This window comes from Chiloscyllium plagiosum, unplaced genomic scaffold, assembly GCF_037043375.1.
Source record: "Chiloscyllium plagiosum isolate Xiang-an unplaced genomic scaffold, Cpla_swu_hap1 HiC_scaffold_15, whole genome shotgun sequence".
Classification (NCBI taxonomy): domain Eukaryota; kingdom Metazoa; phylum Chordata; class Chondrichthyes; order Orectolobiformes; family Hemiscylliidae; genus Chiloscyllium; species Chiloscyllium plagiosum.
In genome coordinates this window covers 6528715-6541123 of record NW_028270153.1, presented here as the reverse complement: position 1 = coordinate 6541123, position 12409 = coordinate 6528715, and the positions used below count along the sequence as shown (strand labels likewise).

At 42.1% G+C, this 12409-nt stretch overlaps 1 long non-coding RNA gene across 2 annotated transcripts; it reads right to left on the bottom strand.

Moving 5' to 3' along the window:
- Positions 1 to 920: 920 nt before the first annotated feature.
- On the bottom strand, positions 921 to 11953 carry LOC148147604 (uncharacterized). 2 transcript variants are annotated; one of them, XR_015759512.1, is made up of 2 exons: positions 11695 to 11953; positions 921 to 2314 (listed from the first exon to the last, which is right to left on the bottom strand). It is a non-coding gene; the product is annotated as an uncharacterized LOC148147604 (long non-coding RNA). The 2 variants fall into 2 exon arrangements; XR_015759513.1 differs by having other exon boundaries at positions 11716 to 11953.
- Between the last annotated feature and the right edge of the window lie 456 nt (positions 11954 to 12409).

Here is a 12409-nt window from a genome sequence, read left to right as displayed (position 1 = left end):
TTGTGCTCTTCCACACCACTAATCCAGAAACGAATTCAAGATTGTCAGTCAGGCTTGCAGTACCACACTTACATGTACTGGAATTTGCACATGTGAGTACACAAGACCCCGTTCTTTTCAGACAGAAAGATGTCTATACTCTGCACTTGATTCAAAACAATAGAACAGGTGACAGCCAGAGATAATGTTTTGAAGAAATGTGTCTTTAAAGTTTGTGAGAAGATTTGTAGCTCGGATGCTCGTTGTTGTGGTTCTGTTCGCCATGCTGGGAATTTGTGTTGCAGACGTTTCGTCCCCTGTCTAGGTGACATCCTCAGTGCTTGTTGGGAGCCTCCTGTGAAGCACTTCTGTGATCTTTCCTCCGGCACTTGTAGCCACGAAATGACACGACCAGCTATCCTTAGTAGCCACACACGCAGATGACAAGCAACATGAATTCGACTGGGACAACACTACTATTATAGGACAAGCCAAACAGAGAACAGCTAGGGAATTCCTAGAGGCATGGCACTCATCCACAGATTCAATCAATAAGCACATCGACCTGGACCCAATATACCGACCACTGCAGTGGACAGCTGGAACGGACAACCGGAAGCGGCAGATTCAAACCACTACAAATGCCGGAGGAAAGATCACAGAAGCGCTTCATAGGAGGCTCCCAAGCATTGAGGATGTCACCTAGACAGGGGACGAAACGTCTGCAACACAAATTCCCAGCGCGGCGAACAGAACCACTACAAATGTGTCTTTTTTCTCACAACACTTAAGTCCTGTAAGAAGTTATAAGAACTGAAAGCAAACTAGTGAGCTACTTAACAAATTAGCCAAGCACAAGAGACCAAGTGTAAGAATAACAGGAGATATTCTAAGTGCCAAATAATATAAAATGGTACGACACAGAGATCTCTATTGGGGTCTCAGCTGTTCACAATTTATTAATGATTTAGTTGAAAGGAAAGAGAGCTACATTCCCAACTTTGTAAAGGGACAGAAACATATAGCACGTAAGCATTGTATGTGAAACAAAATTAAGGTATATACATAGATTAGATCCAAAGGCAAAACTGTTGCAAATGGATTTTAATATAAGCAAGATATCCACTTTCACCCTCTAAATGGATTGAAGTAGTGGTAGTCCAAAGAAACTCCGGGGTCTGTGTACATAGATCATTTATATGTCATAGACATACAAGGAAAATAATTCTGGCCTATGCATTTAGAGTAGTAGTGTTGTAAGCGCAGCACAGTGGCTGAGTGATTAGCACTGCTATCTCCCAGCGTCAGGGACCTGGGTTTGATTCCATTCTTGGGCAACTATCTGTGTGGAGTTTGCATGTTCTCCGTGTCTGCGTGGATTTTCACTGAGTGCTTCGGTTTCCTCCTACAGTCCAAAGACGTGCAAGTTAGATGGATTAGCCATGCTAAATTGCCCATAGTGTTCAGTGATGTATAGGTTAGATGCATTAGCTGTGGGAAATGTAAGATTACAGGGAAAAGGTAGATGGATGGGTCTGGGTGAGATGCTCTTCTGAGGGCCGGTGTGGACTTGTTGGGCTAAATGGCTTGTTTCTACACAGTACAAATTCTATGGGACTAAACAAAACTCTGGCTTGACCACTTAGACAACAATGTACCCTTCTGGGCATCAATCCTCAGAAAGAAAATAGTGGCCTAAGGAAGAGTTCAGCAGTCCACAGGTTATAGATCACACAAAATAAGGTTGTATTCCTAATTTGTAGAAGATTATGGTATTATTTGATTCAAGATATTAAAGGGAACTAAGTGATAATAGAAATAATTTTTGCTTGTTCAGAAATCGAGGACTAGGGACACAGCTTGCACATGTCAGAGTGAAATTAGAATACAAGTTTGACACATAACTGATAACAAGAATTTCAAATTCTCTTCCCAATTATTAGTTTTAAATCTGTAATTGACAAGTTTCAGATTACCAAAGCTATTAAGGCATATGTGGAAATATAGTATTTTTTAAAAACATCTGTGTATGATGTTTTCTTCCCCCATATTGCTGCACTTTTTAAAATGTATTTTTCACTTCATTGGACGTTGGTAATCCCTCACTGTCCTTGAACTGAGTGACTTGCTTGGCCAGTTCAGAAGGAAGTTAAAAGCCAACCACATTTTGAATTATACTATTTTACAATCTTTTTATCTTTGCTTACTATGTCATATACATCTTTAAAATCATCTGCAGCAAGAATTGAAGAGCTTTGCTTTTGTTTGCAGAAGTTTGCCAATCAACTTGCTGAACTTCTTTTTGCTCCTGATTAGAAAACATCTGAGATCTTTTCTGTGAAAAGTGATATAAAAGACATGTTTAACAAATACAATATACAGAAAACGGAGAAGTCTGTCAATTTGAAACAAAATAAAGGCAGAAATAAACAGAGCAGTTTACATCTAAGAAGAGAAAAGATGGGTTAAAGTAACAGCAGCACAATAAAAGAAATTCAGAAAGTCTGGCAGCATCTCTGGAGAAAGAAACAGTTACTGTTTCAAGTCCAGTGTGATTCTTCTCAAGTATGTCAAATTTGAGTCTGAAGAATAGCTGCAGTGTTACACTGGACGTGAAATATTATCTCTATTTCACTCTTGATACATGTTGTCAGACCTGCTGATTTCTCCAACATTTTCTGTGTTTTTATTTTCAGATTTCCAGCATCCGGAGTATTTTGTTTACATTGGCACCACAATAAGATTCTAACTCAGAATCTGCTGACAAAACATTATTGGCAATAGTTTAATAAAATTGTGGAATCATTTAATTCAGACAGAACAGTAAAACTTAAATACAAACATTAATATCCGATATAAAGAATCAGCCTTGATCTCTAGTTAGAAACTGGACCAAAGATAAATACTTTCAGTATTAAATGTCATGATCAGAGACCATTACAGAACTGGGGTTGATTTACTGAGTCCTCCTGTGCCCCATGTATAGTATAATGACCAGTGAGCAAGGAGCCTCAGAGGAATGGCAATTAATCGATTAACCGAATAATCGATTATCCAAATGAAATAGTGCCTGCCCATCATGTTTGGATAATCAAGGTTCCCTATAGATCTCATTAACCACAAGACACAGGAGCAGAATTAGGCCCAGCAAATCTGTTCTGCCATTCGACCGTGGCTGATATGTTTCTCATCTCTGTTCTCCTGCCTTCTCCCTATAATCCTTGATCCCCTTACCAATCAAGAACATATCTATTTCTATCTTAAATACACTCTATGACTTGGCCTCCAAAGCTCTCTGCAGGAATGAGTTCCACAGATTCACCATCCTCTGATTGAATTCCTCCTCACCTCAGTTCTAAAGGGTCATCCCTTCAGCCTTACACTGTGCCCTCAGGTCCTAGTCTCTCCCACCCGTGGAAACATCTTCATGTCCACTCTTTCCAGGCCTCTTAGTATTCTGAAAGTATTAATCAGATGCCCCTTCATCCTTCTAAACTCTGTCAAGTACAGACCCAGAATCCTCAACTGCTCCTCATATGACAAGCCCTTCATCCCAGATTGTTCTTGTATAGCTCCTCTGGACCCCTCTCATACTCTTAGAGAGATGATTGAGAAGGATCTTAACTGAGACATAAGATAATCAGAGGGTTAGATAGGGTGGTCAGTGAGAGCAGTTTTCCTCAGATGATGATGGCTAGCACGAGGGAACATAGCTTTAAAGTGAGGGATGATAGATATAGGACAGATGTCAGAAGTCATTTCTTTACTCAGAGAGTAGTTGGGGCATGGAATGCACTGCCTGCATCAGTGGTAGACTCACCAACTTTAAAGGAATTTAAATGGTCATTGGATAGGCATATGGATGAAAATAGAATAGTGTAGATTAGATGGGCTTCAGATTAGTTTCACAGGTCGGCCCTACATTGAGGGTCGAAGGGCCTGTAATGTTCTGTGTTCTACGTAGAGTCAACCTACCTGGTTTAAAATTTAACAAAGCATATCTGTAAACTATCAATCAGTATTAATTAATGCATTCTTTATGGCAACACCTCTATTAATCAGAGTTCACTTGCCAATCAGCAATTTCCACTCAAGCAGTATAAATGTTGGTTTCATAAATGCTGTACACTTGCATAATATCCATTTTGGCAAAACGTCTTTTCTCAGCGACACATGAGTTTTGTACTTTTGTCTTATATTCATTGACTATATGAGAGATATTGGCCAGGCCAGCATTTATTGCCCATCCCTAATTGTCCCAGGTAGTAGTTAAGAGTTAACAATATTGTTGTGGGACTGGAGTCACATGTAGACCAGACCAGGGTAAGGTTGGCAGTTTACTTTCCTAAAGAACATGAGTGAACCAGATGGATTTTTCCAACAATCAATAGTGGATTCACAGTCATCTTCTGACTCTAAATTCCAGATTTTAATTGAATTCAAATTACACCATCTGCTATAATTGGATTCAAACCTGGGTCCCCAGAACATTATCCGGGTCTCTGGATTAACAGTCCAACAATATCACTAGGTCATTGCCCCTCCCCCCCGCCTCTTTTTTTTAAAATGGGCTTTGGCTGGATTTTATATTGATTGCTATTGAATAATGAATCCTCAGGTTCATAGCTTCCAGAAATTTCAAGAAATTATCAGGACAAAGTGAAATTATCACTTCATGGATTGCAACACGCCTCGTATTATATGAGTGTTCTCGCCAAGTTAACACAGATGACTAGTGGACGACCTCAGCTTGTCCTGAACAGAGGAGATCATCAAAACCCATTATTGCTTGACTTGGTACAAATGTCTCCAACTACTTGCTACAAAACACAATGGTTTCTGACAAAGGAACATCAAGCTTATCTTGTTAGTGAGTGTCTCCATCTGAAGCCATAAGTGCACTACTAAAATTGTTGATTGTTTGAACCATTTTTAACCTTTGTCCATCAATCTGCTGTAACAACAAGAACATGTAGCAATAGGCTTAGCTAAATACCTGCCTCTGATATCAATACCTCCCAAAAGTCTGAAAAGAAATTTGTGTTTCACCTGGGAAATGAACCATTTCCCCAATTACAACGACGATATCCTCGTCAATTTAACCATGTCCAAACCAACTTTGCACTGCCAACTAAAGGAAACTCAATTGGACATTAAAGCAGCAACCTCACTAAATGAAGAACACTAGTTCTGATACTTCTGACTGCAAGGAATTTGAACCTTCTTGTTTTTCCTTCTTTCTTGAGATGTGTGTGTGAACATGCGTCTCGTACCATTCCTTGAGTTTTGAAAGTAGTAATATACCCTATTTTGTCTTAACCCTGAAGAACTCGATGTGGATCTTTTTAAATTTGACTTCACAAATGGGATTTAGGGAAGCATATTTAAAAGGGGAAAAAAATAGAGGAATTTTTTTAAAAACACCTCTTTTGAACAGAAGAGGACAACAAAAATCATTCAATTCACCTCCTCATCTTGTCTATGACAGAAGGGCTCACAGGTGTAATATATAGATATGATGGTAAATGGCTTGTGGCATAGACATAGATTATAAGGCTGTACTAAGGACGTATTGCTACAATTACATTAGGCTTTGATGTGATAGATTTTTTTTAAAACAGTTTCAGTCTCCCAAAGAATGTACTTGCTTTAAAGGGAGTGCAACAAAGGTGCACTAGATTGAAGCCTGGGACGATGCTATCCTTTGATGTTTGGAGTAAAATGGGCTTATATTACAGGGAGTTTGGAATTTATATGTAAGGTAAATTTATCAGTCTTACTAGACTACAGGGCTGCTCTCTCATTAAAGACAGATGAATGGTGGTGATATAACCTGAGGGTCACCACACCTCAGGCAAGGGGAGACATTCTTATAAACAGAGACCTTTATCGTAACTTCAGGTGGTGTGGGAATTGAATTCATGATGTTGTCATCACTCTGCATCACAAACTAGTTATCCAGCCAGCTTAGCTAACCGACCCAAGAATTTAATGTATATAATTCTTAAAGGGCTTGAGTGAATAGATGCTGAGTAACTGTTTAATCTGACTAAACAGGTTGAACTAATGATCCTATATTCAGGAGAAGGTGCCAGTGATTTAGAACTGGGATAGTGATCTGAGGTGCAAGGCCATGGCTTCACAGTCGCTTTGCTGAAAATCTGAGACATGAAGAATCATGTTTTTTCAGGCCTGGAGTTTCTGGCTACAGAAGAATCTTCCTGAATTTCATAAGAGCAAAATAGTAATTGAACTTCAGGTCTAACTATTTTTTTTACTGAGACACTAGAAATTCCACTATTTGCTTTGTGGTCTCTACACAATGCTACAAGATTAAACAGAATCAGAAAGTCAAAAATGCCCCATTCCCTCCCCACTTTCATGAGCAGTCCCTTGACATTGTGCAAATCATAGAACTCTGTTTTTCATTTATGTACAAGATCAAAAGAGGTATGAGCAGAAGTAGGACATTCAGCTCATCAAAAATGCTCCATCATTCAATGAAGTCATCACTGATGTAATAATCTTCAACTGCACCTTCCTGCCTTTTACCCATAACCCTAGATTCAATTACTGATTAAAAATATGTTTATCTCTGCTCTTAATATATTTAATCATCCAGCTTCTACAGTAAAGAATTTCATAAATTCATCTAACTTCAGAGAAGAAATCACTTATTGCTGTCTTAAATGGGTAATGCCCTACTCTGAGATTATGCTCACTGATCCTAGGGGCAACTATTTTTCCTCATCTAGCTTGTTAAATAATTCAAAAATCTTGTATGCTTCAATAAAATTGCGTCTCAATCTTCTGAACTCCAGAGTTTACTCAACTTCTCCCCATAAGAGGGCCCTCCTTACCCAGGGATCAACCTAATGACGTTTCTCTCGACTACCTCAAATGCCAGTATATCTTTCCTTAGACAAGGGGACCAAACAGTTCACAGAATTGCATATATGATCTAAATAGTGCCTTGTATAGTTTTCCCAGTTTTAATGCTCTCTGTCCTATTAAATAAAGGCCTGCATTTGATTTGCTTTCCCTATTACCTGCTGAACTTGAATGTTAACATCTTGTGATTTATGTAAGAAAACTCCTAAATCCCTCTGTGCTATAGCCTCCTTCAGTCTTTCTTCATTCCAATTTCTCAATCAATATATAGATGGCCGACTTGTGAAGGGGCACACCTCGACCTGCTCTTTGGAAATAAAGTCGGGCAAGTAACTGAGATATTAGTAAGGGAGCACTTTGGGACCAGTGGCCATAATTCTTTGAGTTTTAAAATAGTTAGAGAAAAGGATACATCTAGTCCACAAATTAAACTTCGGATTTGGGCAAGGCCAATTTTGATGGCATTAGACAGGGACTTTCAAAAGTTGATTGGTGGAGGTTGTTCGCAGGTAATGGGATGTCTGACAAGTGGGAAAGTTAAAAATCACATAACACCAGGTTATAGTCCAACAGGTTTAATTGAAAGCACACTAGCTTTCGGAGCATCGCTCCTTCATCAGGTGTCATCAGCAACGCTGATAGGAGGCATATTCAGGAATAGGCAACAGGGATAAGGGAATCCCTTGAGGAGTGTAGGAGTACACTTATGAGGGAAATCAGGAGGGCAAAGAGGGGACTTTTGATAGCTTTGACACATAAGGTTGAGGAGACTATAAAAAGATTCTACAAGTTTATTTAACTAGGTTAGAGTACGGTATATATATTATATATCATAAAAGCTGAAAATGTGTTGCTGGAAAAGCGCAGCAGGTCAGGCTTAGAGCTGAAAATGTTCCAGCATTTTCAGCTCTGATCTCCAGCATCTGCAGTCCTCACTTTCTCCTCGAAGATATAGCATAAAAGAGCAACTAGGGAAAAATAAGAACCTCCCCCCTCAAAGATCAATGTGGAGCCACAGGAGATAGATTAGATCCTAAATGAATATTTCTCGTCAGTATTTACCATGGAGAAAGATATGGAAGCAAAAAGTGATGACTTGAAGAGTCCACATCACAGAGGGGTTCTTGCTGAAGGTCTTAAAATGCATAAAGTTAGATAATTCCACAGGACCTGATCAAGGGCAGCACGGTGGCTCAGTGGTTAGCACTGCTGCCTCACAGCGGCAGGGACCCGGGTTCAATTCCCACCTTGGACAACACTGTGTGTGGAGTTTGCACATTCTCCCCATGTCTGCATGGGTTTCCTCCGGGTATTCCGGTTTCCTCCCACAGTCCAAAGATGTGCAGGTTAGGTGAATTGGCCATGCTAAATTGCCCGTAGTTTTAGATGCAGGGGTAAATGTAGGGGAATGAATCTGGTTGGGTTGGTCTTCGGAGGATCGGTGTGGACTTGTTGGGCCGAAGGGCCTGTTTCCACATTGTAGGGAATCTAGTCTAATAAAAGTGTATCCCAGAATATTGTTGGAAGCTAGGGAAGAAATTACAGAGCACCTATCAAAGGTGTCTGTATCACTGACAGCCACAGGTGAGATGCCAGAAGACTGGTGCATGGCAAATGTTGTGCCATTATATAAGAAAGGCTGCAAGGAAACACCAGAAAACCACAGACTGGTGAGCCTAACATCAATGGTGAGTAAGTTGTAGGAGGGGATTCTGACAGAAAGGATCCATATGCATTTGGAAAGGCAAGGACTGATTAGGGATAGCTTTGTGTGTGGGAAATCACGTCTCATAAATTTGGTTGAGTCTTTTTGAAGAGGTGATCAAGAAGATAGCCGAAGGCAGTGCAGTAGACACTGTCTCAGTTGATGAGGCTATGGATTAGTAATTCCATCAAAAAGGAGTTCAGATAAATATTCACATCAAGTCTAGTTAATTAAACCTTTTTTGTCGCCATGATAAACATGTTATTTTTAACAACTTTACCCTCTGATATTATTGACATCACTTCTTTCAACTTTTCCCATGTTACTCACTGATTGATCATCCTTTTCCATCAGCCCTTTAAATCATCCGCATGACTTCTAATCCCCTGAAGTAAAGACTTTTGCCATTACATCCTTCTGTGTGATCTCAAGCCTTTTCCATTTTTCTTCCTGGTAGTCATATCTCCACCTCTCACCATTCATTTCCTGTCTGTAACAGTTAACCTTATGATTTGTATCTCTCTCAGCTATATTTTTCATACCCTCTGACATACTGGTTCCCGAGCTGGTCCTTTCTTATCACTCCACACATCCATACTTCATGAGCAGGTAAGTACTTCCTCTCAGTTTCAGAATTTTTTTTTCCCCACTATTTCTTCCAAGTCCTCCAACCAAAGCTATTCTGTTATTTAATTTCCATCTCCTGCCACTACTGCCCAGATACAAGGCAGCCTGAGTCTTGGAATGTATCCCCTGCAGGTACGGGGGGACTACTGTACTCGAAACTACTCACTTTCCTCAAGTCTTCACAAATAACCTTCATACCTTAATTCTGATCCTCTTCCCTGGGCTCAAATTGATAGTCCATATATTGGATCTTTAGTCTACTAATCTTCTCATCTGAGGCTTTCCCTCCAGTTCTTCATATATTGTCATGGGCCTACAACACTTCTGGTGCTTAGTGTCATCTGCAAGCACTTTTACTTTGGCATTTCCTGTCTCACTTGTTCAGTTAGAATATCCATGAAAGGAAATCAGGAAGAGGGAAGGACTCACTGCCAATCTTTAATACAATCCAATCATGGCTCTGGAACGCTCACTCTCCTCAAGTTGCTTTTTAATCTTGTCTGGCACACTGTATAGATCCTGTCTTACAGAAGTCTTACATACATTCTACCAGCAGACAAAGGGCGCATGACAGTCATCCTAAACAGAACACAATGCAGAGGAACTTCGATTATCCGAATGAGATGGGCAGGCACTATTTCGTTTGGATAATTCATTATTCAGTTAATTGATTCAATGCTTTCTCTCTGGAGTTTTCTGTTAAGTCTGATCCCTGTTCAGGAGACTAGAGCAGCACACTGCATGAGAGCCCCTGTCCCCCGTGCGCCCCCAAACCCATCCAACACCGACCCCATCCCCACCTGCCCCTGAACCACGTCCAAAACACCCCCAACCCCGCCCCCAATCCCATCCAACACCTCCACCCCCCCCACCAATCCCATCCAACACTTCCACCCCCCCCCCCCAATAAACTGAAATATCTAGTAGAAAATTCAAACCATTTCATCCACTCTACCCAAGCATTCCTGAACAAAGATACCAAGATAGAAGAGGATGAAGTCATGGTCTCCTTCGATGTAATGGCCCTATTCACATAATTAACATCAACCTGGCCAAAGAAACACTGACCTCACTACTAGACAAACCAAGGGCACAAACACCAGACAGCACCAACTGCATCAGCAAGGACAACATTCTCAAACTAGTAGATCTGTGCCTCACTACCCACTTGTTGGGCTGAACGGAATATGTTAGAAGAAACCTACAATATCATTAACAACATTAGCCTTACTGGCATGGTTAGCACTGCTGCCTCACAGCACCAACGTCCCAGGTTCGATTCCAACCTCGGGCGACTGGCTGTGTGGAGTTTGCACATTCTCCTCGTGTCTGCGTGGGTTTACTCCGGGTGCTCCGGTTTCCTCCCACAGACCACAGATGTGCAGGTCAGGTGAACTGGCCATGCTAAATGGGTGGGTTATTCCTCAGAGTGTCAGTGTGGACTGGTTGGGCCGAAGGGCCTGTTTCCATACTGTAGGGAATCTAGTCTAATCTAATCTTAACCCTCCAAAGAGCATTCTACCCAAACCCAGCTCCCAACCCTATCTGCACAACCCTGCATTTACCACAGCTAATCCACCAAGCCTACATGGTTTTGGATTGTGGGAGGAAACTGGAGCACCCAAAAGAAATCCATGCAGATACAGAGTGAAGATGCAAACTACACACAGTCATCCCAAGGCTTGAATCAAACTCAGGTCTGTTGTGAGGCAGCAGTGCTAACCATTCAGCTGCTGTGACCATTGCTAGATAGTGTGAAATTGTGATTATGGCACAAGGGCAAACCCCAACTCCACTGGGACTCACTCAAAACACTTCAAACATGAAAGAAATCTGTTTGGGATAAGATACCAGAAGGCTGACAGTACTCACAGACTCTTTGGGCATGACTTCTCTATACTGCTACTGCTGATAATAAATTGTCCTTCCTTATTACAATGTCTCAGCTTGTCCATATAAAGTGAGAGCTGCTTTACGAAACCTTAAGGGAAACTAGGAGAATTGATCAGAAATCCTTACTACAGATGAGGGAATCTAAGACTGGGAGATATAAAGATTAGAGCCAAACTTTCTTTAGTGATATTAGGAAAAGCATTCACGTGCAAGGGATAGTAGAAGTTTGGAATTCTATATGAAATGACAGTTTTATTTTTGGCGACCTAAAGATATGAAGAGAACCATAGTGCGTTAAGTACTACGGTGTTAGGTTGCAGGTCAGTCCTCATCGCACTGAATGGCAGAACATACCCCAAGGGCTCCCTTGATGTTTTGCCCAGTTGTCAAGGTTTGCGTTGGGCATAGCAGCATGACAAGGACCACGGTGTTTCAGCTCAAACACACGTTTTACACACTCAGTTAAATCCCTCAGTCAGACTAGCGTCAACCCGCTGATTACTCCGAAATGTCGGGGCGGGATCTAGTCCAAAAAACATCCAACCATGAGAGCACGGGAAAGTCAAGTTTACATGCTTCCTTTTTTCCAGTCTCCTTACCCGATATGTGAATACTTTTACCTCATGTATTATATAGGATACGCACGGTCTGTTTAATTTTGGACAACATCGACTACCCCGCCAGAACTGCTTCGACGCTCGCGCTTCAGGCAGGCCGGACGCATGCGCGAAATGCAAAAGCTGGTCCCTGGTGGTTTGGGGAGGGGAGGGGCCGCGTGTGGAGGGGCGGGGTCTAGAATGGCTGTTGTCGAGGGAAGGAGCGATGCCTACATAAGGGCAGGGTGACGGAGAGAAGGGGTGGAAGCAGAGATGTGAGTATGGAAAAGGTCCCGGCGGAGGTGGGGCTTGGAAGGGGACAGAGCCATTCGTGAGGGAGGGTTTAAAAGTGACAGGAGTCGGGGGGGGGTCAAGAGCGTGAACGGTGGAGCCAGGTGTTTCAGGGGCGGGTCCAGATGCGGATGGGGCGGGACGAGGTGCGAGTGCGTACACGCCTTGGGGTTTTGAGGACGGGGTTCTGCGCATTGGGGGCGTGGCCTGGGGGTTTGGAGGGTTGGGGATTCTGGGCGCGCGGGCTGGGCGGCGGTTGAGCGCCTTTTCAAACGGCGTTGAGGGTCGTGTGGGGGAGGGGCGCAGTGGTGCGCGTTCGGAGCCGCGGATTGGCAGCTCGCGGTCTGCTGGAGTGGGTGGGGGTAGGGAGGTGGTTTTGGGCGCGCGTATAAAAAAGGGGGGGGCAAAGTCAACTGGGCGTGTGTTC